The 24,877-nt window shown below is 32.6% G+C and overlaps 1 protein-coding gene and 1 long non-coding RNA gene across 2 annotated transcripts in view; both read right to left on the bottom strand.

Moving 5' to 3' along the window:
* robo1 (roundabout 1) overlaps window positions 1-24,877 on the bottom strand; it is a 476,471-nt gene that overhangs the window by 176,409 nt on the left and 275,185 nt on the right. The window lies entirely within an intron of this gene.
* Window positions 17,060-19,247, bottom strand: LOC135266887 (uncharacterized). The gene is made up of 3 exons (XR_010335099.1): window positions 18,965-19,247; window positions 18,654-18,913; window positions 17,060-18,467 (listed from the first exon to the last, which is right to left on the bottom strand). It is a non-coding gene; the product is annotated as an uncharacterized LOC135266887 (long non-coding RNA).

The following is a 24,877-nucleotide window of genomic DNA, read 5'->3' as shown; positions in this document are numbered from 1 at the left end:
AAGGATTAAGCCAAATATATGTTAATATTTTAGATTTAAAGCTGGTAGAAATGTTCAAATAATTATTTTCTTGGTACAAAATCCAACAACAAATTTCATTTATTCATGGCTAACTGGTTATTTAAAAAAAAGGAGAATGTAATTTTTTAAGCCCAATGCTCTCCTGTAAATTTCGTAAAATGTTTCGTCAAGTAATGACTATTAAGACATTTTATATGATGACGTTACGTTCGTTATTATGTCTACTAATACTATTAAAGCATCAAAATGGAGACAAATTACAAATATAACTTTAACATTTTTCGACATAGTACCCATTAAGTTCTATGCGCCTTCTCTATCGTTTTGGAAGTACTTGAATACTCGAAGAAATATTTGTTCACAGCCTTTAAATTGTTAAAATACGATTTGTTTTTGAACGTTTTGGAATTTGTGAATTTATTCATACACTTACAAATGCCATTACTGTTATCATAATACTTTAATCTGCTTATCTAACCTACCTGACCGACGGGAACCAAATCGACTATAATTAGAGAAGATTACAGAATTTGGGAACCAATTCGACTCGTCCCAATTTTTCCAAGGTGTGAGAGGAGCAGCTGGTTGGTGGTCGTATAAAAAGTCCCCTCGATCGAAACGCAAACAGAATTCGATCCAGCCGAATTTTTTGTGGGCTATAGTTTTAAGTTACATTAGTAGAAAAGGTCTTTGTCGAGTCAAATTAAACACACGACCCCTAATATGTAAGCGATATGTTCAATTTGAAGATGGCGTCGCAGAGAAATGAGGGTGTGTTGTCTTTATTTGTTTAGGATATTTGTGTTAGACCGACCTTTGAAAGTGTAAATAAATTTTGTTGATCCTTTGAATACAGCCCCAAAAAACTTAAATTCGAGGAGTCAGGCCCGATGCATTATTAGAGTAAACACGGCGTCCGCTTTATTAGCTCCGGGTGTATTACCCGGGAGAGAAAAAGCGGCTTTTTATCGGTTTATTTGCGAATTTTTGACTCATCCTCTCGCCATGATGGCGATCCGAGCTGCGTAAATAATTTTATTACAGTTTACGCTCGTCTCATTTCTGATTTCCTGCATCAGTAACGACACATTTGCATGACTAAAGAGTTTGTAACAAACTTTCAAGTTAAGAGAATATTAAGGCGTCCCGGGGATTATTTAATTTAAACTTGACAAAATAATGTCTGCTTTCTTCAATCCGTCAAAACGGAATCCTCCACCAAAACTTTACTAACTAATTAATCAACACAATTAAAAATTCCCCGAAAAAGAAAGATGCCAGCGAACGCATCACCGACAATTAAGCTTACATGTGAGTAGCGTGTAAGTTTAAAGTAATGGCAGTAATGCCATTTGCCACACAAAATGTAAATAAAGCAGCACTTAAGCCCCAACGATGTCGTAAATTTTACACGAACAATAACCTGCGCTTTTTGACATGCGGCTCGTTTACGACTCGATGAAATAACACTATCGGACGAAAACGACCGACTTTTGATGTGAAATGCTCCAAAAAAGGGTTTTTACACTACAAAGTCCGGACGTAAAAATTTACAACGGCTCGATGTAAATGCTTTACGGCCGACGAAGGGTGAACTGCACAAAAGACTCCCAGAACTCCACAAATAAAACGACAGTGTGGTAAATTTATAACAAATACAGAAAAGAGAAATAAAAATCTTCTTTGACGACCATCAAGTGGACGATAATTGTGCCTTTATTACTGTCCCAGAAAAAACGCCAGAAATTGTCACCCTAAAAATGTCAGTCAAATTAAGCTTTTTTCAAGCCAAGGCACTAAAGTTGAATTTTTTATCACGAAAATGGAGTTTATTCCTAAAAAAAATGACAACTTGTAACGATGTGCAACCTTTTCTCACAATTTCAAACCGTTTTTTTTTATAAAAAAACATCAATTATAATCAATAGTATCAAAATTCTGATAAAGCGTACACTGACCTAAAGTTCATGTCTAATCAGTAATCACTTTCGAAACTATAGACGAAATTTTATAATCAACTGACTAAGAGTTATCCAGTTGGCACTTTTAAAAACAGTAATTTTTTTAATTAAGGTCGGTGCAGTTTTTTACCTAGCAAACAAAGTTGTTTGCAACTTACAACACGTATAACAACACATAGAGTTATTTTAGAGACTTACAAATAACACTTAATAAGAGTAACGCTAGGTAAAAATTGGTATTAATCTTAATTAAAAATATGACTATCTATTTTAACTTCTGTGTTAAAATAAATTCCAGCGACACATTTTGAGTTAAGAAAATTCACCAGAAACTTAATGTGTAAAATTGTAAAACCTTTCGTTGGAATATTTGAATGCTGGCATGAGTTTTTGTCAATTTTATTGCGAGACTGTAATAAAGGGCTTCAGAGAGGTCGGAACTGGTAAGTGATCCCTTTGTTGGCAAAATATACTATTTTCTAGTAAATCACGCGTCTGGTAAAAAGTTGAAGTAAAAATTTGTAAAAGAGAATAAAAATAACACAATAAAATAAATAAAAATTAGTAATTATTATTGTGATTCTAGATCTTCTAGCAGGTAGAGAGGGATTCACTTAGTGTAAAAGCTTTATAGCTAAATTATTATTAAAATTATTTATATTATTTATTACACAAAAATTGAGAGTGGCCCTTGTCAATGTACAGTCCGGTGTGCCAAATTTTTTGTTTGACTTGTTTTTTTGGTTTTTTATTTTTGAAAAGTGGATATACTCAATGAAATTATTAAAGACTAAACAAAAGTTGTTTCTAAAACTGTGTGCTCGAGAATTATTTCAGTTGATGCAGTGAGATACTAGTGTTTACAGAATTATCTTTTTCATCAAATAAAGGATAATAACTTTTAAGTTACTTATTCATGTCTGTTTCTATAACGTGGACTTGTATTAAAAATTAATCAATCATTTTTAATCCAAACTTAAACTCCTAACAAAAATTCTTGTAATAATCGTCGCTATAGGTTTAAACTTTGAATCAGCATTAAAGAGGTTTAGTTTTTTGTACAACTCGACCTTAGTTTCTAATTGCTTTGATTATTTTTGTGTCCAAAGGAGCTTCTAAAAGTGCATATGTATTATCCTGCAATATGACGCCAAATTCGCTACAGCACTTTCATTTTCTTTGTGTCTACTTCCTAGTGTAATTAGGGTACGAGTATAAAATCATTAGTGTAACTTCCACCTTGAACAAATTTGCCCATTTAAAGAGCGATAAATTAATAAAAAAAGAAGAAAAAAAAATCGTACCTTCCTAGTTCGACAACGAGCTAAAAAGCAGAAAAATGTCATTTTGACTTAATTTTTTGGTTTCTCTATCCAGTTTAAAAAAACTCACGAGTTCTTATTTAAAACGCACCCGAAAAAGACCAACACCAGTTACATTTTTTTAAATATTTTTTAAAAATTATGGATTGTCTGACTAAGGCCCGGTTTCTGTAACGATTAAACATCCGTTAAATTTTATCTCTCCGTTAGTTGCCAAGGTAGTACTTATCTAACTGATGTTGCTATGTTTCCAGAAATTGGGCCTATGAAATATGAATGTATGCTCGTAAAAACAAAATTAACAATATCCTTGAACCAATTCGGTAATTTCCCAATTTGTCGTTATCAAAATCTTACAAAATAATTAGTAATTAGGTTTTAGCGTTAAACTCGATTTTAAACACCCGAAATAGAAAAAAACTCACTGTTTTCGCTTCAAGTCAACGATTTTTTGTACAATTTTGAAGGAAATTTGTATGTTAGGTTTCAAATGCATATCATGCTTACGCAAATTTTATCATCAAATACGGAATTAGTTTTTGAAGAAATGCCACAGAAATTAACAGGTTTATAGTGTTTCAGAAAAGTGTTTAAGAACAATACGCGAAGTAAGCTCGCAAATATCCTGTAGGCCATTATTTAAAAATTACAGCATCTTAAGATGTGACATTATTATACATTCTCGAATGTGCATTATTTATTAAAAAAAATACGAATTTTTTTGAAGAACCGCAGTTTCTACATAAACACCTTACCAAAAACAAACATCATTTGCTTCAAGATTAAAACTAGTCCAAAAAAGCACAAAAAATTAAATTATTAAAATTTTTAACCATCTTCGAAAGTTTGGTCATTTGTACTGCTTGAAAAAAATTAAACAAAGTTTAAAGTTGTATTTGTTAAGAAAATGTTTTTATACCCTAAATGAATTTTACCTAGATTAATGAATGTGTTGTAATCTATTGTTTAAATTTCTTTTAGTTAGTTTTTATATTTGTAATTGTAACCGTATTTTTATCTAGAGGGTGTCTCAAGTTTTAGTTCTAGTGAAAAATAAATACTTCATATTTTACAAAAGAAAAGTAAGAAAATTACAATTTTCTTGTAACGTGCCATATTTGTGTAGTGGAATTTTCGAGATGCGAAAAATTTTTTTATTTTAAAAGATAGACCCTTACATAAGCGAGATGAAATGATGCCAATAGCTCATATAAGTTTTTTCTACAAGAATCATTTTTTTTCAATTACAAAAAACGGTAAATAATAAAATAATAACAAAATCCCTTGAAATTAGTTAAAATTACACATTTTAGTCATTTTTTTTGACCTTTTAAGTCCAGCAGCTAACCAGTTTAAAAATAAAATGAAGCCCTGCAATTGCTTTCTTTTTCTGACTAATAAATCAGTCATCGCATGATGGTAATTTGAAAATTCTTTAATAGTATTCTTTGTATCGTAATTCACGTATTCACAAAAGTGATCGAAAGAAGAATCTTCATTACTCATCATTTAAAAAGCACTTATGTGATTTTAGGCATTTTTGAGTAATTTAGTTCATTGTTGAGTTATAAAGTCACATAGTTAAAAAAAACTACGAAAAAAGTTAAGAAAGTGCTGAATTTGGATTAAAATGCATGATTTTAACCAATTGCATAAAATTGAAAAATTATTGATGATTTTATTATTTACCGGCTTTTGGTCCTTGAAATAATTGTAATTGAAAAAAATACTAAATAAAAACTAAGAGAAGTCAAACGACACTGTGCGACGCTTGACCTAGCGAGCTTGGTCCAGTGGTCCTGCAGTCACTACAAAGGAAGATATGCCTTGATCTCTACCTAGCGCACATCGCACATATTGCAATAACTTGGTAAGTACTACAGATATCAAAATGATTCTTGCAGCAAAAACTTATATGAACTATTGGCATCATTTCATCTCGCATATGTAAGAGTCTATCTTTTAAAATAAAAAAAACTCTCGCATCTCGAAAATTCCACTACACAAATATGACACGTTACAAAAAATTGTAATTTTCTTACTTTTCTTTTGTAAAATCTGAAGATTATTTATATATACGTTAGAATCCACACATATTGAGGAATCTAGTGCAAAAAAATAAATTTTCTAGCTTTATTCAGAAGGAAAATATGACGATGTAAACACAAAATTTGCGCAACTTCAGTTTTTCAGAACTTTTTATTGAAAGTATTGTAATAGCGAAATTTTATAAAATGACTAAAGTAAACAATTACAAAATAATAAATTTAACATACAAAATTGGCTGTAGCACATTGTCTCTGTGGACCATAAATTGTTTAAAAAATTAATTATGTTTTCTGTTTGTTGAACGCGTTTTTTATCAACACCTGAAGACAGATATTACCACTTTGTGTCTATGAACTAATAGGAACAGAAATAATATTGTATTAAAATATTATGAACAAAAATCTGCATTTCGTACAAAAATTGTAATGAAAAAAGACGCTTCTACTGAAAAAAAACTTATTTGTTGATTTTATTTTTAAACTGGTTAGAGGCTGGACTTAAAAGGTCAAAAAAGAAATGACTAAAATGTTAATTTCAACTAATTTCAAGGGATTTAGTTAGTTTGTAATTGAAAAGAATTGACTAAAAACTAAGAAAAGTGGAACGATGGCGCGACATTTGACTTAGCGAGCTTGGTCCAATGGTCCTGCAGTCACTTCAAAGGAAGATATGCCTTGATCTCTACCTAGCGCACATATTGCAGTAACTTTAAATTGCAATAACTTGGTAAGTACTACAGATATCAAAATGATTCTTGCAGCAAAAACTTATATATGAACCATTGGCATCATTTCATCTCGCGTATGTAAGGGTCTATCTTTTGAAATAAAAAAATTTCTCGCATCTCGAAAATTCCACTACACAAATATGACACGTTACAAGAAAATTGTAATTTTCTTACTTTTCTTTTGTAAAATCTGAAGATTATTTATATACGTTAGAATCTACATATATTGAGGAATATAGTGCAAAAAATAAATTTTCTAGCTTTATTCAGAAGGAAAATATGACGATGTAAACACAAAATTTGCGCAATTTTAGTTTTTCAAATATTTTCAGAAAAACGTCTTTTTCATAATGAAGGCAATTCCAAATCAAAAAGCGACCTACAGATTCGAATTCAGCAGGAAATTCTACATAAGAATCAGTTTTCAGTAATCGTGTTGAATCCGGGAGCTTGCTCCCGGACTAAGATGTCATAAGGACCTAGCACAGCCGTAGGCCCTGAGATAGTTGAGTATAACTACACATAACGTAAAAAAAAACGTAGGGGTGGAATGGTTTAATCAAAATGTGTTACACAGTGCCTTTTTCAGGTTTTTCAGGCTCACCGTCTTGTTCCGAGTCGCCCCCTTGTCCCTTCTGTTTCTGTTTACGTTGTTTCCTTTTTATTAATTCTGCTCGCAGTTGCTTGAGATCTTGTTCCGTCTTTTGGCGAAAGTACTTGTTTTCCATTGCAGCCTCTCGTTCCGAAAAGACACCATCTGGATTTACCACGGTTCCAGTCCCGGTGCCGGGACCGTCACAGTACGGGCGCGAGAGGGGTTCTATGAGATAATGTTGTGTTCTTAGGGCTTGTCGCCAGTGAAACATACTGAGAATTTTAACGATACATTCTGGGTGAAGTGACTGTCTTGGTGACAAACTGCGTGTCAAAAATTGAAGCGAACGTTTGATTTGAAAGTAATGGAAAAAATGAAACTGGTCTCGTTGATTTTATTAGAAAAGCCTCCTGCTCCGCTGATGGATTCCGGTGATTAGACCTGGGTGACGGCATTCCCTTGTCCAGGGATTATTTCCCTGCTCGTGCACTCGCCCAACGAACTCTTGGCGTTTTTCCCGCGTGTGAAACAAAGCCGCTCGCAGCGTCCCACTCTAATACAATTCGAAGAACGTGTTGGCCCGACGCACACATCAATTTTTGATAGAAATCTTCAAGGAATCTTTAGTGGGGTGAATCGATCTCACCGTAGATTTAACTTTTCAACGTCTTATTGATTTTTCGTTTCGCGTGGTCGCTTTTCTTCATATATGCACGACAATGGTCGATTTTCCCTCAATTATTCACATAGGAAAAATAAACTTTGGATAATGACTCGTCTGGACGGTTTTATTCGACGAGGAAAACGATTCTTTCCGAATTTACGACTCACCCACACGTGGACCGCTGTCTGGCGTGAGAGATTTAACAGCTCGTCATTTGCATTTCGGGGCTGTCGAAGCGTGGAAATCGACCCGACTTATATCACCGGGCCCACGGAGAATTGCACTTTTTCCGCCTCATACGCGAGCCTTTTACGGCGGAATTAAAGCCACCGAAAAAATGATTTATGGCGAAAACGATCGCGGCCTACGCAAGAGATGGCTGGAATTCAGTGAAAAAAAAAAAAGAGCTTAATTGAAGTGGAATCGTCAAGAATGCAAAATTGCATTTTAGTACGTGTTTCTAGACAGACACGGAAAGAGTTTTTAAGCGCAAATTTTATTTTCTAATAATAATAATAATAATAAACCGTCTTTACTTGAACTGTGGTTTGCACAGTTCGGGAGGCGAAGTCAAGCAATTATTGCTGTTCTTAACAAAAATAGCAAAATAAATAAATAGAAAAGTAAACAGATAAAGAATAATAGATAAGAAAATGACAAAAAGCCAAAAGAAATTTGAAAAAAAAATAGAAATTAGAAAAATATGTGCTTATTTTATTGACAAAATTGTTTACCGAACCACCGGACGTTTTTTTTAAACGAATGAGAGAAGTTGTATCACTTTATTTTATTGTAAGAGAGGGACTTTTCAAATACTTATTGTAGTTTTAAACTAGGGTACTTAATGAGAATGAGTAATTATGGCAATAAGAGATTAGTAATATTACGCACAGAAGCTTGATAGCAAGTTTTTCTTGAATAAAATAATTCACGGAGATAGGTTGTTGAAACACTAACGAACATTTTATAGGAAAACACTGACAAAAAATAATAGTTATACAGAGTGAGTGTAAAGTAACACATAAATTCTTTTATTTTTCAAAAATTGAAAAATGCAAAAAATGTAACTTTTCAATTTTTATTTAAATTTTTAATTTTAATTGAGCTCAAATTTGATATATCTGGATCAGTCATGGCGGCCAATATGGCGGCGGCATGACGTTATCGCCTAATTTTTTAAATGGAACGATATAATTTTTCTTGTATAATTAAAAGCTCTACTTATAATTACAAGGCTTTTACAACTACTGTGCTACTTATTTTGAATACTCGTATGGATGAACCAAACACTTAAATTTTTTTTTGAAATCATCACTATAAAGTATCAAATTAATATTTCTTAATTTATTCAAAAACAAAAAAAAATTAAAAAATGGTAATTTAGCAAATTTGACGGAACTGGATCAGATATGGCGGCCAATATGGCCACACCATGACGTCATCATGGAATGTTTTAAACGGGACGATATGATTTTTCTTTTATAATTAGAAGCCTTACTAATAGGTCTTTACAGTTGTGCTACTTATTTTAAATGTGGATGACACAAACATGAAAAAAAAATTCATTAGTCTAAAGCAGTGTTTCCCAACCGGTGGTGTATAAAGGGGGTTCGCTAAAGAAAGTATTGTAATAGCGAAATTTTATAAAATGACTAAAGTAAACAATTACAAAATAATAAATTTAACAGACAAAATTGGCTGCAGCTCATTGTCTCTGTGGACCATAAATTGTTTAAAAAATTAATTATGTTTTCATGTTCTTCTGTTTGTTGAACGAACGCGCGTTTTTTATCAACACCTGAAGACAGATATTACCACTTTGTGTCTATGAATTAATAGGAACAGAAATAATATTGTATTAAAATATTATGGACAAAAATCAGCATTTCGTACAAAAATTGTAATAAAAAAGACGCTTCTACTGAAAAAAAACTTATTTGTTGGTTTTATTTTTAAACTGGTTAGAGGCTGGACTTAAAAGGTCAAAAAAGAAATGACTAAAATGTGTAATTTCAACTAATTTCAAGGGATTTAGTTAGTTTGTAATTGAAAAAAATTGACTAAAAACTAAGAAAAGTGGAACGATGGCGCGACATTTGACCTAGCGAGCTTGGTCCAGTGGTCCTGCAGTCACTACAAAGGAAGATATGCCTTGATCTCTACCTAGCGCACATCGCACACATTGCAGTAACTTTAAACTGCAATAACTTGGTAAGTACTACAGATATCGAAATGATTCTTGCAGCAAAAACTTATATGAACCATTGGCATCACTTCATCTCGCGTATGTAAGGGTCTATCTTTTGAAATAAAAAAGTTGCAGAGTTAATTAGACACTTCTTGCCTTCACATTTACATCAAAAACTGTTTTCTTACCCTGCTTTTATGTTTTCATTTTCATCGAGGAATTTTATGCCAACATTAATGTCATTTTTTCAAAATAAATCAAACATTGGACCCAACCTTTTTTACCAAAATTTCTCCGAAAGAATTGGCTATGGTGCCAACGTTAAAACTATTTAACATGTCTGTTCAAAGAACATCTTTTCTAAAAGTATTCACTGTAATCTGTTCCTAATTTTAAAATAAAAAAATACAAAAAATATGTATTAAAGTATTCCGTTTTTTTTAAATTCCTATTTATTAACATTCATTCAATTCAAAATTGCAACAAAAAAAAATAAATGTCTTAGCAAATTTTATAGCTGTATAAGAGGTTCACCAATTTCTGTCGGATGTTAGAAGAGGTTCGCAAGGGAAAAAATGTTGGGAACCACTAATCTACGAATTAGCCGAATTCGCCGCTAGGTTATCTGTTTGCGTATTTTTATTTCATTTTAGAAAAATAACAAAAAATAAATTTTATTATGTAAATTTAATTTTTTTTCCGCGTTCGGTTCACACACATTCAAAATAAGTAGCACAGTTGTAAATACTTATTAGTACAGCTTCCAATTATACATGTTTTTGCATTATTTTATTTTTGAAAAATAAAAGAATTACAAATTTTATGTTTTACTTTAAAAACTCACTCTGTATATTTGATCTACCGGCAGCTAACCAAATTCTTTTATTTTTTGCGATACATGGTCAAATTTTCATAATGTACTATAAATTAAAAGAGAACATGAATTTTGTCTTTTTTGTAACGGATATTTGGCTCAATAATCTAAACATAAATGGGGAATAATGAAACTATAGTTAATGTTACAAAGCACCAATGATTCGGAAAGTTTTTCGAATTTTTCGAAGTGTAAAAATCAAAATATTGTTGATGGAATATAACTTTTTTAAAGCAATATAAGACCTCTTTACAATAAAGTTGACATACAGAGTGGTCCAGCTCTGCTCCCGTCTTCTGTAGCTCAGATATTAGTAAAGTTTGAGTTTTGATATTTTGTAGTTGTTATCTACACACATTTCAAATAAACATTTTTGATTATACAGAATGTCCCAAAAAAAAATGACGTCATAATAATATTTTTTTAATAGCGTGCTATTATTTAGAAAAAGCCAAGTCACAAAATACTACCTAAGTGGCGATCGCAAACCATATCAGTATTGAAGACACCAGAATTAACGACATCTTTTAGATTGTTGAAAATATTAAATCGATTAATGAGCTAGAAAACAAATCAATGCGAATAAATTCTTTAAATAATTGCACAAAATTTTAACACCTCAATTTATATTTGATAAAAATGCCATCAAAAAAAACAATAATAGGTTTGTAGATTAGATAATAAAAGGATGGAAGAGTTTGATTTAGCGTAGCACAGAGTATAATAATTATTGTTAGCAATATATTATTAGGGGTCCCCTTGGAGCAGCCTATATTTAATCCTTCATAACATGAAAGCTCAGAGCGAATTGTTGTCAATTAATTAGTGTCAGAGGTGCGGCTGTTTGATATGACAGTAGCTTCCGTTTCGGTGCTTCAACCCTCCATAAATTCCCACCGCAAGCAAATTTTTATTTAGTATCACTGTCGTAAATTTAGTCCGAGACTGTACAGGTTGTAGAGCTTTGCATTCATAAGCTTATCTCCTGCGCCCGCAGGACTAATCCCACTCCCAAAAGCACATCGAAGCTTTAAAATCCAAAATCGATAGTTCATATGATGGTGACGAAATTACCTTCTTTCGCCCCTCGACTTGTTTTTTTCCCCGAATTTATTTAATTCTCCTGCAGTGCGCAGATAAAGCGTTTAATAAAAGTTTTCAATTTACGTCCTGAATGATTCCGAATTTCTAACAGAGGCTTACTAGTAGTTTGCATAATGCATGGGGATCGAGGCAAGTGAAGTTGCAAATTAGCCGCGACATACGGGAAAGCTCTCACATGGATAAAGTGGTCCTGAAGCTTTCGTGTCACACAAGAAGAGTTTGCAGTAAGCCGATCTAAATGACGGCCAAACTTGCTCGTGTGCCACAATAGCTTGTAGGAATCTGAGGAAGCTCGTCGCGTTGTCAATGCTGAATCGGTCGGCGGCTTCGAACAGCAGGAGGTCTTCACGTGGGCAGGTCAACCCTGACGACCGCACCTTCACGCCAACTCCCGGTGCTACGGAAACACTCAGCGGGATTTATAACCTGTCTGGACAGACGAGGATTAGCACCACGTGAAGATGGCCAGCAGGTGCCAAAGAGTTCATCGAAATTGAAATTACAATAGGTATCAAAGAAACTAAATGTAATTCTTCCTTTAAAAATAAATGCACTTTCATTCTATTTTGCCCAAAACTTAAAATCAAAGACAGACACGGTTTGTTCTTTCTTGTATCTATTGTATGCTCATTATTACAGTGTGTAACAAAAAGTGAAAACTTTTGTGTTTATTTTAAAATGTTAGTGTTTATTTAAAGTATAGGTTTTTCTGCATAAATTTTTGATCACAATTATTCATTTCTAATATCGGTCAACGATAAAAAAATGTGAGTTGACAATTTACTATTAAACCTAATTTATCAGGAGAACAGCAGCTTGTGTGAAATACGATGATGACCTATTGATGCATTTTTTATAAACAGCTTTTTCTGGAAACTTTCAAGATTGTTTCCTGTTTATCCTACGACTTCCCTCATTTTATAAACTACTAAAATTGTCTCCTTTATGATGTACTTTTATGTCAATTATAATTTCTATTACATTTAACAATTTTTTAAAAGATACTCTTTTTAGAATGATATGAGTGTTAAATTTTATCACAGCCTACTCGATTTTTTTTTCCGAAAAAAATCAATATTTTTTATTTCGTAAAAATTTTACACATTTTATTAATTAGATCCCACAAAATTTATATCGACAAAAAGCTTATATAAAATGCTATGCAATAAAATATATGATGTTGGATTTGAAAAAATCGAGTTATTGCCATTTGTAGTTATTTTTAGAAAACCGTAGTAGGCGCTGGAATATCGACGTCGTGTTTGCTTTTATTGCACAAGATGCGCTGAAGTTTAAGAAATCGACTGGAAAAAAGTTTGTTTGCACGACACATAAAGTTAAAAAATATCATAGATAAGGCTATAAAACCGGATACGTTATATCGACAATTTTAACAAGATTTCAAAAATATAACAAAAAAATTGGAGTTTCCATTAAAAAAAAAGAACTTAGTTGGGTATTTTATTTTGGAACATCCTGTATATTTTTTTTGTTGGTAACATTTTAATAAGCCTTGTTTTTAATAACTGAATTCTAGATTATAAACACTATTTAAAAAAAACGTTTCCGATAACAACGTGTTTTCACTATTTTAAAACACGCTTCCTATAGCAACGTGTTTTAAATTAATTTTTTCACTATCTTAAAACATGCTTCCAATTGCAACGTGCTTTAAATTAAAATGTTCCAACAAATTTTTTTTTTCATAACATTCATATGAAAATGCTTAAACTTCTCAGGAGTCTGTGTATGCAACTCGCATACGCTCGTTGCATAACGACAACCCTAGAGCTTTAAGCTTGTGTTTTCGCTCTCGTATTATTAATAACTTCAACGAGTTTGAGAGTAAATCGATCGCTTTATTTTACGAGTGAAAATGGGTGGTTTATTCCAAACTCGTTCGTTAGTTTTATTTTGTTTATCGTTGCTAACGATGAAGTCATCAGTAAGTATGTAAAGTCGTCGCCAAAGTATATTGGCGTTCTAGAACGGTAAGTAAATTTGTTAAATATTTTATTTAAAAAATTCACAAAAATCAATCGCGCAAAAAATGTTAGATGTATCACGTACGATCTCAGACAAACAATTATCGTCTTTAATCGGCCTGAATAAAATTGAGTTACTAAATGCTTTTGCTTTTAAATTTGTCAGTAAATGTCCAAAAATGTTTGAATAAAATGTAATGCAAAACTTTAGCCACACGTCAAAAATTGACAGATAAAAATTTAAAAATATTTTTAAAAAAATAATAAATGGGGAATAAAAATATTCAATGCATGCATATCAACATTTTGAGAGAAATTACCACATGTTTTCTTGTGTTTCACAAAATTTGTTAGAAGCAATTAGAGAAGAGGAAACTGTGGTACAAAAAAAAATTGTGGTCATTCTTCCTAAAAAACTCAAGAAAATAAGTGGTCTTATGATGTTGCTAATGTTAGACTTCATTTTTAAGGCTTGTTCTAATTCATTCTGGATCTCATGGTACTTTAAATGGTACTTGATGGTGATCAGTACGGACATCACCTTTTAAAAGTAACACACTAAACTTGAAACGAAAGTGAACTAAGAGCAAGAAAGACTCATAAACAACCTGGGAAAAGGTTTCAAGACTTTTGAAAGACTTTCGGTTTGATATAAAAAATGTAAAAGCGTAAAAGCATTTTTTTTAAATTTTGATCTAGTTATCCATGACAGTTACCTCGGCAGTGAAATTATTGCGTAAATAACTTCAACACCGTCAATATGTCCAAAATGTTCAGACAGAAGAAATTTGTGTTAGAATTCTATTTCCTTAATGGACATCGGGTTAGTTAACGTAACTATCATGGATAACTAGATCAAAATTTTAGAAAATCGCACGGTATTACGTTCTGGTAACCTAACAAAAAGAATAAAATTAAAGGCAGATAATGATAAATATGTTTTTACTGATTTGTTTATCATTTAGGAGGGTAAGTGCTATAAATTGACAAAGTAAATACTACAGAAAATGTCGTTCTCTCAAAAAAAACTACTTCAAGATTTGTAATTTTTTCTTATTTTAGAAATTATCCAATGAATGTCTTTTTTTAAGAAATGTGGTATCGCCAGGGATGGCAATGAACCTAAATACGCCACTGCCTATATAAAAGCTATACACTTTCGGTGACAATGGTACTCTTCTAATCAAAAGTACTTTTGTTTCATATAAAATGTACCGTTCTCGAGTTATTTGGGTTTAAACTAAACTTTACACTGGGCTGCAAAATCAAAAATTATGAATTTTGACATGCTGTCACTGCTGTCAAATTTAATGCCAATTTCATTTAATTCAAAGTAAAATTTGGTTACCTATTTGTTAATCATAGTAAAACCTGTGGTAACACATACTATTATGTGTTGTAAGAAAAAATGCAAGAGCTGAGATTAGACATCGAAGCCATCACTAACATGATCTGAGAATACGCCACAATTTTGACACCGTTAGGACGCCTATAGGCTTATAACACGTACAAAAATATCAGCACACGAAGAGTTATCAGTTATCAGTTATTACTAGTTATCAGTGTTATCACTTATCGGTACCCACAGAAAACGAAAACACTCCTGACCTACCTTTAGTAGAAATTCGCCACGTAACCACCGAGATAACCACATTTTGGCACCAAACACGTCGAGGTAACAGTGGTTGTATTTTCTGGATCTGGTAGAAATTCACTTTTCTTGCACTTAAGAGTCAAAGGTATGTACCGCGTTATAAAGCCGATGCAAACGTCCGCGAATTAGAAACAGACTGATTAAAATATCGTTGCATCCATCAATCCCGCGAGTGCTGAACAAGTCGGTGTTTTCAGCACTTGTAAAATTGGACCATTTTTATTACACAAAGCACTGCACCATGTTCACACACAACTCCCCAAAAACATACTGACTCATTGACATTATCTATTAGTAAGCGGCGATATTTTTATCTACTCTTTTTAGAGTAGATATTTCAATGACAAATCGTGTTTTTTGCAAAGATTTTTTTGTCGAGCCTCAACTTGTTTGTTTCCACAATTTTATCTCAGTGACGTGTCGTACAATTTTCGCAAAATTTAAAACACGTTTAATTCATCAATCATCACGTAATAACAAGTTAAAAGAAAATTTCCACTTTTTCAGTCCAGTCTTGTAGAATGAAGATGCCTATTATGAGACACCTTTTTTAAAATTCACATTTTTTTTATTTGAATATTTTTCATTGGGAATTCACGTTTTCAAAAAACGCAGCAAAGTTTCGCATTTGTATTTTAGTTTAAAAGTTTGATTTTGTTGGATATGTAAAATTTGCTTGTTAGAAAAGTTCCCAATATGAGACAGTATGCGTTTTCAGGATGAGGATACTCATAATTAGGAAACCAAGACAAAATTATCCAACCCCTACATTACTACATTTTTTATTAAATAAAATAAAAAAAATAGGCGTAACGTAACAAACTTCCTAAAATAAAAGCATAGTTTTTCGTAAAGCAAATTAACATTTTCTATAAAAATAAAAAATAACTCTAAAAATATTTCTTTTAGGTTCTAGACAGGTTGTATCATAAATAAATACATAAAATTTTGTGCCCATTTTAGCTAGTTTTTAAGTGTCTCATATTAGGACACGAAGAAATTTTTTTAAAGTTTTTGATTTATAGGAAGAAGTATAAAAATTGATCAAACCGTTCTTCTATACCTATAATATCAAAGAAAATTTTGGATTAATCGAAAGAAGTATAAATTATACCGAAGAGACGGTTTGATAAATAAATAGTACTATATAATGTCAGCTCTACGTTAATTCGGAAGTAAAATTACCGTTGGAGGCGCCACTGAGCTAGGTCGAAAACAGTAACCATAAATGGCGGGAAAATGTTTATTCGGATATTTTGAGCGTTGTACGAATTTTGGGGCTTCACAATTATTGCATTGCCTATGCGGAATGATTATTGTATCTTTGATGCAATAAACTTATGTTGATAAATGAGAGATGACGAGGAAAACACGAATAACGAATGACTGTTTGGTTCACTTTCTTTATTGGAAAATTATTACAAAGACATTGAAAAGCCTACCTTTTGGCATAATTTACGTTGAAATGTATCAGCAGTTGTTAATCTTTATTGTAGTTTTGTAGATTTACCGCAGCATTTCATGATTTTTTCATTGGAAAATTCTAACCTAAAATTCATAGCACTTCACTAATTTATTGGTATCTTGAGCCAAACTTTGTGTTCGCTGTGATCCATTACTTATAATCTTTAATTAGACAACTGTTTGATAACACTTTGTAATCAAAATTTAAATATTTTTCACTTTTTATCCACTTTCAAGTTCCAACAATAAACACTTTATACCACGAAAAACTACAGAACCAAAGTCAACGCTAGTATAGTCCGGGACATTTCTATATGAGATACGTCATAGGCATGTCATAGGGCATACGTTGACGCGAGACTATATAGAGCACAAAAACTAGATAAGAGCTCAAATTTAGGGAACTTGATTGTTTGATGTGTTTGACAGATGACAAATGTAAACAATAATAAAAATTTAAATATTTCTTTATTGTAGTAAAGTACAGCAAAATGTACCAACTAGAACACTTAAAAACAAATGGAGAAACTTTCAAATGCTTTGAAGTACCGTTGCTGGATTACTGTTGAGGTTATGTTTGACCTTGGTATGACTGTCAGGTTTAAAGTTGAAATTTGCATTAAAAAGGCCATAAAAGCCTCGAAGTGCCTTTTAGGGTAGTCATCGTCATGTTCCAATTGCATGCCCCCTCTCTGCCACATCAGTAAAATTTGCCACAAAAGTTTTAAAAACGACTTTAAACAACAAAAAAGGCCCTATTTTCATTAACAATGAGACATATCTCGCTGCATGCGGCACGACATAGGCCTCATAGGTCAATCTCATTGTGAGTGGTTTTCGCTGAGATCACTTTGAGAGGGTTTCACTCAGACTGACGTTGGCGGAAGGCTGAAACATGCCTCGCGACAAGTCTTTGCACCAACATTCGAAAACGCTGTCAATGGCTTAAAATGATGAAACTGTGTCAGTTTTTTTGTGTCTTTGAGGATTAGTTTTTGAGTCCTGTCGCGCCGCATGTAGCGAAGCAGATCTCATTGTGAATGGGTTCTTTAAGAAACAGTTTCAATGTACACCACAAGACATACACTGAGACGGCCTCATGCCTCATATCATGGCTTGTAATTGACAGCGTTTTATAGAATGATTTGGAATCATAATGCAGAGATTGTTGCGAGACAGGCAGGCAGGTCTCAAGCCTACTGCAGAAGTCGCTCTCAGTGAGTCCATGTCTTAGAGATGCAAGACCAATTTAGACCATTTACAGTGAGATTGGTGTCCGAGACCTACGTCATGCAGGAAGCCAAACTTCATCGTGAATGGACCCTTTTCAATGGGGGTGTGCTTTTTGAATAAATTTGAAATGGCCTTTTTGAAAAAAGCAGTTGTCTCTCTTTTATTCATCTATTCAACACGTTTGTATTCGATGCACTTACACCAATTTCATTATCAGTGTCTTGATTATCAGGCAAGGGCGAAGTGGAATTGGGGGCAACCCAGAAATAAAAACACTTTAATTTCCTTTATTAGTAGGCTATATTTTTTATACAAGAGACTACTCTCAGATAGAGACGTACAAAAATGTAAACAAGAGTAAAAGTTGGTTTTTCGCAATATTTCACACTATTCTTCCACACGTCCACAGTAAAATCAGAAAGCGCTTCTTGTTATAAAGCCCTTATTATGTTTTTCGACGATGGCTGAGACTTTGTGACGTATTTGTTAAACGTAAGTTTTCAAATACCCCATGCCAGTGCAAAGGAGTTATATTAACAATTTTACGGGATTATTTTTAACTTTACACCCACTCTGCTTGAAACAAGAGTGGCTGCCAGGAACAAAGTGGACCCAAAAGGCTTCAGCTGCAAATTATAAACACTATCTGTGATTTTTTAAATAAATTTTTTAATAATTAATAAAAAACATGACAATATTAAGCTTTTCGATTTCGTTTGGTTTGAATTTTATATGAAAATAGAAAAGTTAACCCTCTACACCAGAAAAGACAAAAAACATAAAGAAAGTATCTGTAAATGTCGTGAACTTACTTTGAAGTAAACAGGGCTCTCCATCTATAACTCATAATTACTTGAACCGCAATTCCCATCATCAAAATGTGCAAAACTGCGATAAGTGAGGTTATGCAGTGATGCACTTTCTTTTCCAGTTTTTCACACAAAATATATCACAAATTGCACAAATCGTACAACCAGCGATAGTCAGTACTGTCAGTACTTCACAGCAGCTTTCTCCATCACAATCACTGACTGCAATTCTGTATTGTGCCATTCCCGTCTCATCATATAATCTAAGTAGTTGTTATATGACAAGTAATGTTTCTACCTTCAAAAATACTTGCGTAAATATGTTATTATCCCGTTAGTACACACTTTTAAAGCAGCCACTGGTTATATAGATTAAAATTATAACATTTCCTTTGTTATTGTGTTATTGTTTACATCAGTCAGCTGTTTACTGTCATTTTCTAATGCTACCAATTTAAAAAATGTCCCTGTTATTAAAGCTCAAGGACCATAGAATGAGAGAGAGAACATTTTTTGTTCACACAGACGCTGAATACACGTATAAATGTCAGAAAATTCAAATTTTTTATGTCCAAATAGAAATGTCCCGGACTGTATTTACCACCACGTACTTTTAAAATAATTTTTTCTATTGTAAGTAATTAACACTATACACGCAAAATTGTTGAACAATTCATTAAATGTCAGTTAAATGTGGCATTACGAAAATTTCTTTACTGTTTTCGACATAGTTCAAAAGTCATCACCAGAGGGCGTCTAGTTAATTTTATTTCCGAATAGCAGTCAACAATATTTAGTTACTATTTTTCATCTTCTTATTCTGTTCAAATATTCTGTTGTATAGAATTTCATAATGAACTACTGACAATGTAGAACAGTGGTACCTTTTTTGAAAAAGCTTTAACTTGTAAACAAAAGCTGGTGGCTCATATTATTAGGAACTGCCTTATAATAGGCTCCTTTACCCTAACCTTTTCATATCAAGGAATTACGCCTTGTATTTGTAGTATATTGTATCCAATTTCACCCTGTATGACAAAATCTCATAAAAACCATGGAGGTAAGTAAAAACGCACTTTTTTTGTTAGGTATTTTTGTATTTTTTAACGAAATACGAGCGAAATACTATGTAGAGATAAATAAGAGGTAAGCGTTTCTTTTTTTTTTAGCTTAAACAAATTACTACAATACGTTTTTGTAATTTTTGATATAAATATTAAATTTTCCATACTATTTATTTATGAAAACAAGCAGGGTTGTAAGTAATTTTTCCTACGACACTATTTGAAAAATGTCGATTTCACACAATTTAGTAGGCCCGAAAGTTGTGACAGTTCTAACGTAATTTTGCTTTTATCAAGTATGTTGCTATTCTGTGTATGTGCAAGGAAAGCTGAGAAGCAAGACAACTGGTAGGTGTGAACAAACGTAACAAACTTTGCAGATTCCTTAACAAATAACCATTTATTTAAATCTTAAAAATCCGGAATTGCAAATTGCAGATAATACTTTAAATGCGGTTAATGAAAATCTCTTTGCATTAAATAGCTTTTCTTAAGTGTTGTAGAAAAAATAGTGATTTTCACTCGCACGAAATCGCTCACTTTCTACACCCGTTATGTAATATTCTATAAAGCATATGCGTTAGTGTTTTTGTTTTTCTGCAGAAAATATATGTGGACTATCCTGTATTTATGTATTATTATCTAGGGGATTTACAATTCACATTCTCATGAAAATTTGGACATAGCCCAGACATAGATCACTTGCAGCTTTTTTTCTCTTTTTTTCAGGCAAACAAATTTAGATTATTTTTTATTGTTTTTAATAAAAATAAAAATAAATACAGCACAACAAAAATAAGTAAATGCCTCTTGTATATTCGTCAGTGGACTCTCGACCGTAGTCTTTCTTTGGTTTCCTTCTTGCTTTTCGATTCAAAGCTGGTTGTAGGGCATTAAAGATTTCAGGATTTTTGTGATCAGAAACAAATTTTCTAGAGAAAAAATTTATACATAAAAAATTTCTAAAAAGCATACCTATTACGGATATACGGAATGTTTATAAAAGAGTGTAGAATCTCAGTTGGTTCTGGAATTTGAATTTGCTGCATTTAATTAATTTATTTCTGTAAAATTTTTGAAAAGTACCAATTTTTACTACTCAGGTAACCAGTAAAAAAACCAAATTTTTCATATACTAACATTGTTCGTTTTTTCTAGGAAGAAGCAGCAAACTTTTAATACCCTACTACGATCATACATTCATTTTTAGACAGATTGTACAGTGCGTTCAAAAAATCTTTAGATCAATTCTTGCTGTGAAATTTTGAACGTGTTCATTTCTTACGATTACTACATACGAAAATACTGACGGAGAAAATCGTAAGTAGCACGTTTGACACTTCAACAGAATAAAACAATAATCTATCAGAGACAATACAAATCTGTCAGTCTAGATTTGATGTCAGCAAGAGTTGATCTAACGATTTTTTAACACACCGTATTATTTTAAGTTGCTCGTTTTTTGAGCAAAACACGTAGAAAAAACCGTCTTATGCTTTTGAGTGCTTTTGGCGACTACTGCAAAAAAATGCAAAAAGGTCAACCGCACATTTCCAGCGCTTGATGGAGCCGTTTCCGTACGTGACTCAATAAAGGCCAGCCATCTATTTATCCTGGCCGTGTGTGTAAAGTGCGTAATTAAAATTATTGCTCTAATAAAAGCAGGCTTAATCCATAACGCGGCCCATAAACTTCTGGCAAGCGCAAGGTAAACCGAGCGAGTTCATTAGTCAATTAAATTGCCGGATTCCTGAGAGGTTTTAATCCGTTTTATGTTTTCATTGCGAGTATCATAGACGGCTGGCTGAAAGCTTTCGAAACGGATACGTCGCTGTTTTTTGGGTGTTTTGTATGATTTACGAGGCTGTCGTCGGCTCTTCTTGAGATATTTGTTTCGTATGTGGTTTATCAACGATTAAAATTAATCACGACGCTGTCAAAAACAATTTCACGCAGTATTTGACGGCGGCCGCACTCAAACTCAATTTAAAATAATCTCGGATGGATCTGTAAGCAATCACGTACTCGTATTATAAATAAAATAAAACAGATGCCGATGCGATAACCCTTCGATTATGTGAGGGTGTGTAAAAAGCATTCGTCTGGATGTAAATTGACACCCATCGCCTGGGTGCCCACTCTTCGCCTCCGCGAAAAGGTATTTTTTCCAATGGGCGCAAGGTGTGCCCCTTCATTGGGCTCGATTCTCCCCTAATGAAGAGTCTTTGTTGTAACACTGGCAAAGTATTCGACGCATTCGCTCTTATCTGGGTTTATTTCCATGCAAACAAAGCCCCGTGGCTTAGTGGAGAGCCCGTCCAGCGGTTCTGCTCCAGTGTATGCCCTCTCATTGTTCCATTGTTTCCGCGGACCGAGAGCGATTCGAGATATCAGCGGGCGCACATTCCGAGATCTTTATAATTATGCATGGAACAGGTTGGGTTGCCACTGGTCATGTGCTCGTATTATTACACCTTCAGCTACCGTGATAGATGACTATTAACCACACACTTTCAAGTTCAATAACTTCCATAACTCGATCACGTCGCGCTATATTAAATGCTCCACCACAATGGAGGCGGGAATCAATAGACGAGCTAATCGACGACGAATGAGAAAAATTGATAATTAAGATGTCATGCAGGGAATGGACAAGGTCTGCGTGGAGAGAATGGTTTCATCAGTGACTTATGGGAAAGGTTTCGTCTTGGTTTCAATGTTTGAATCGGGCAGTATTATTATCACGCATGTCTCATTATAATTAATAATAATAATACAAGGTGATTTTTTTAACGACTGTAGATATCGCAGAAAATCTCGGGATAGGTTCATTTTTATTGACAGGCTACACCATTGGGCGTACTTTTGAAATTTGAAACAGCACTTTAGACTTTAGACAAATGGGATGACTCTTCTTGTAAGATTAAGGCGGCCCCCGAGAACTGTCAAAATGATGTGTTCATACTTTTACACATATCTCAAAAAATAGACTACGGGTAGTACTAAACTAAAAGCAAAATGATTAGAAAGTAATTCCCCATAAAGACATTTTCATGGTCTGATGATCTGAGACTTGGCTGCCAAACGCAAGATACTGCACAGATCGGAAAAAAATACACCATTTATGCACAACATCATTGTAAATATGCATGTAAAAATTGAACCCAAAACTAGCAATAGCAAGGAAAAAATAAACTTTAGAAAATATTCTTCAAGAATAAGATTTTTTAAAACTTACCGCTTTCAAAATATATTTGCCAGTTGGAGGGATCACAATTGTTATACAGGCTGCTCAAAAACTGGCACACCAACTCAGTGGTACGTTATTGAGAAAGAAGCAAGCGCAGATTACAGGAAAAATATTGAAAAAATTCCTAAAGTTTCATTTTAAAAAATCTGGAGCTACAAACTTATTGTGTTAACTTCTTTAGTTTTCATTATTTTTTATGGTTTTATGTTTCATACCAGGTAATCGTTCCGTAACAAGACGATGAATAATTATTTTAAAATTTACTATCAGATTTTAGCAGTTTTTTTAATTTAAAAAAATTAAAATTCATCAAAAAAATCACAATGTGTAGATGTGCCAACACTGGGAATTATTTCCTAGGAAAACGTTTCAAAAATAATTTATTTTAATTGTTACTCAAATTCTATTGCGATCATGACTATTAGACAACGTTGCCACATATCATTTATCTAAAATCCGTTATTTATCAATAACTTTAATACAAAGAATTTTTTTACTATTTTTACCTTTATATGTAACCAGTTCTCTACCACACACCATTGAGTTGGTGCGCCAGTTTTTGAGCACGCTGTACAATTTCGAGATATCTATGTATAAAAGTAAAAAAGGGTAAAAACATATTTTTTTGGTTTGACAGTTTGATTTTGACACTTCTCGGGGGCCGCCTTAAATGTATTTTGACCAGAAATTGGATGTGTCTACTTTTTTGAGCGTCCATTATTTTATTTAATTACGCAGACCCAAATCTAACTCAAGTTCCCTAAAACTGCAATGATAGTTCTGAAAATTAACTACAAATTGAAAAACCAAAACGGATTATTAAATTTGTAGAGGCTTCAAACATGCACATGTTGGTTATTAATTCAAGGTGACTTGTTTAAAAAAAATACCTCACATAATGCTATTTTTGATTTAATTCCGAAATACTTTTTTCTGTTATAACAAAAATTAAAGAAGCAAGAAATTTGTACAAAATATTTTATTATTCGTTTATAAGTTTCTTCGCTATGTAAAGGAAAACATTTCTGTTTCTTGTCGTTATCTATTCTTGTTAGTGATCTGACCGAAGGATAATGGGATAATTTTTTTGTGTAATAATGTTTTGTAAAAAAAGCTTAAATTAATTAATTAAAGCACTCAAAAAAAGATTCTTGAAATGATTTGAATTTTTATTGAGAAAATAAGTTTTTTTTAAAATCATTGTTTTAATATCGGGGAGTAAAAGATGTGTTTTGATTTAATCATGATTTCTTTTGATTCTCCATGATTTTCCCAAGATTTCCTCTAATTTTTTTAAATGATTTTTTCCAAATGACTACTAATGATGTTTTCAATGTTGTACACTGATTTCCTCTACGATGTCTTCGGTTCTTAGTATATTTTTTCCTTAATCTCGCATTTTAGGTACTTCTATTTCATTTGTTGAGAAATATTAAGCTTTACTGTTAATTTTTTATTGTTAGTAAAACAGAGAATAAAACAACTGTTACAAACTTTTGTTACATGTTGTTTCTAGTAACCTCTAAATTATATTGTACGTATTTTTTTCTTCTCTTTATTTTACTTTTGGACGCCACCAACTCTTCCCTAAAAGATGGAAAAAACTGTTCGGAGATGTTACCCATATCTACCTCATATAAGAGTGCCTTTCCGACTAGCTTTTAAACAGTGGAGAAATGGGAAGGTTCGGTTAACTAAGTACAGAAGTGATTAAAAAGAGAATTTTTTCTAGTAACAATAATAATATCAGTAACATCAGGTAAAACAAACAAATCCTTAAATTAAATTTAATAATAATAATAATAATAATAATAATAATAATAATAATAATAATAATAATAATAATAATAATAATAATATAATAAATAAAACAAAATATATGCTGCACATATTTTTAATTCCATTCCAAAAAA

This window comes from Tribolium castaneum, chromosome 1 (assembly GCF_031307605.1).
Source record: "Tribolium castaneum strain GA2 chromosome 1, icTriCast1.1, whole genome shotgun sequence".
Lineage (NCBI taxonomy): Eukaryota > Metazoa > Arthropoda > Insecta > Coleoptera > Tenebrionidae > Tribolium > Tribolium castaneum.
The sequence above is the reverse complement of the archived record's forward strand: the minus strand, read 5'-3'. Positions and strand labels throughout refer to the sequence as shown.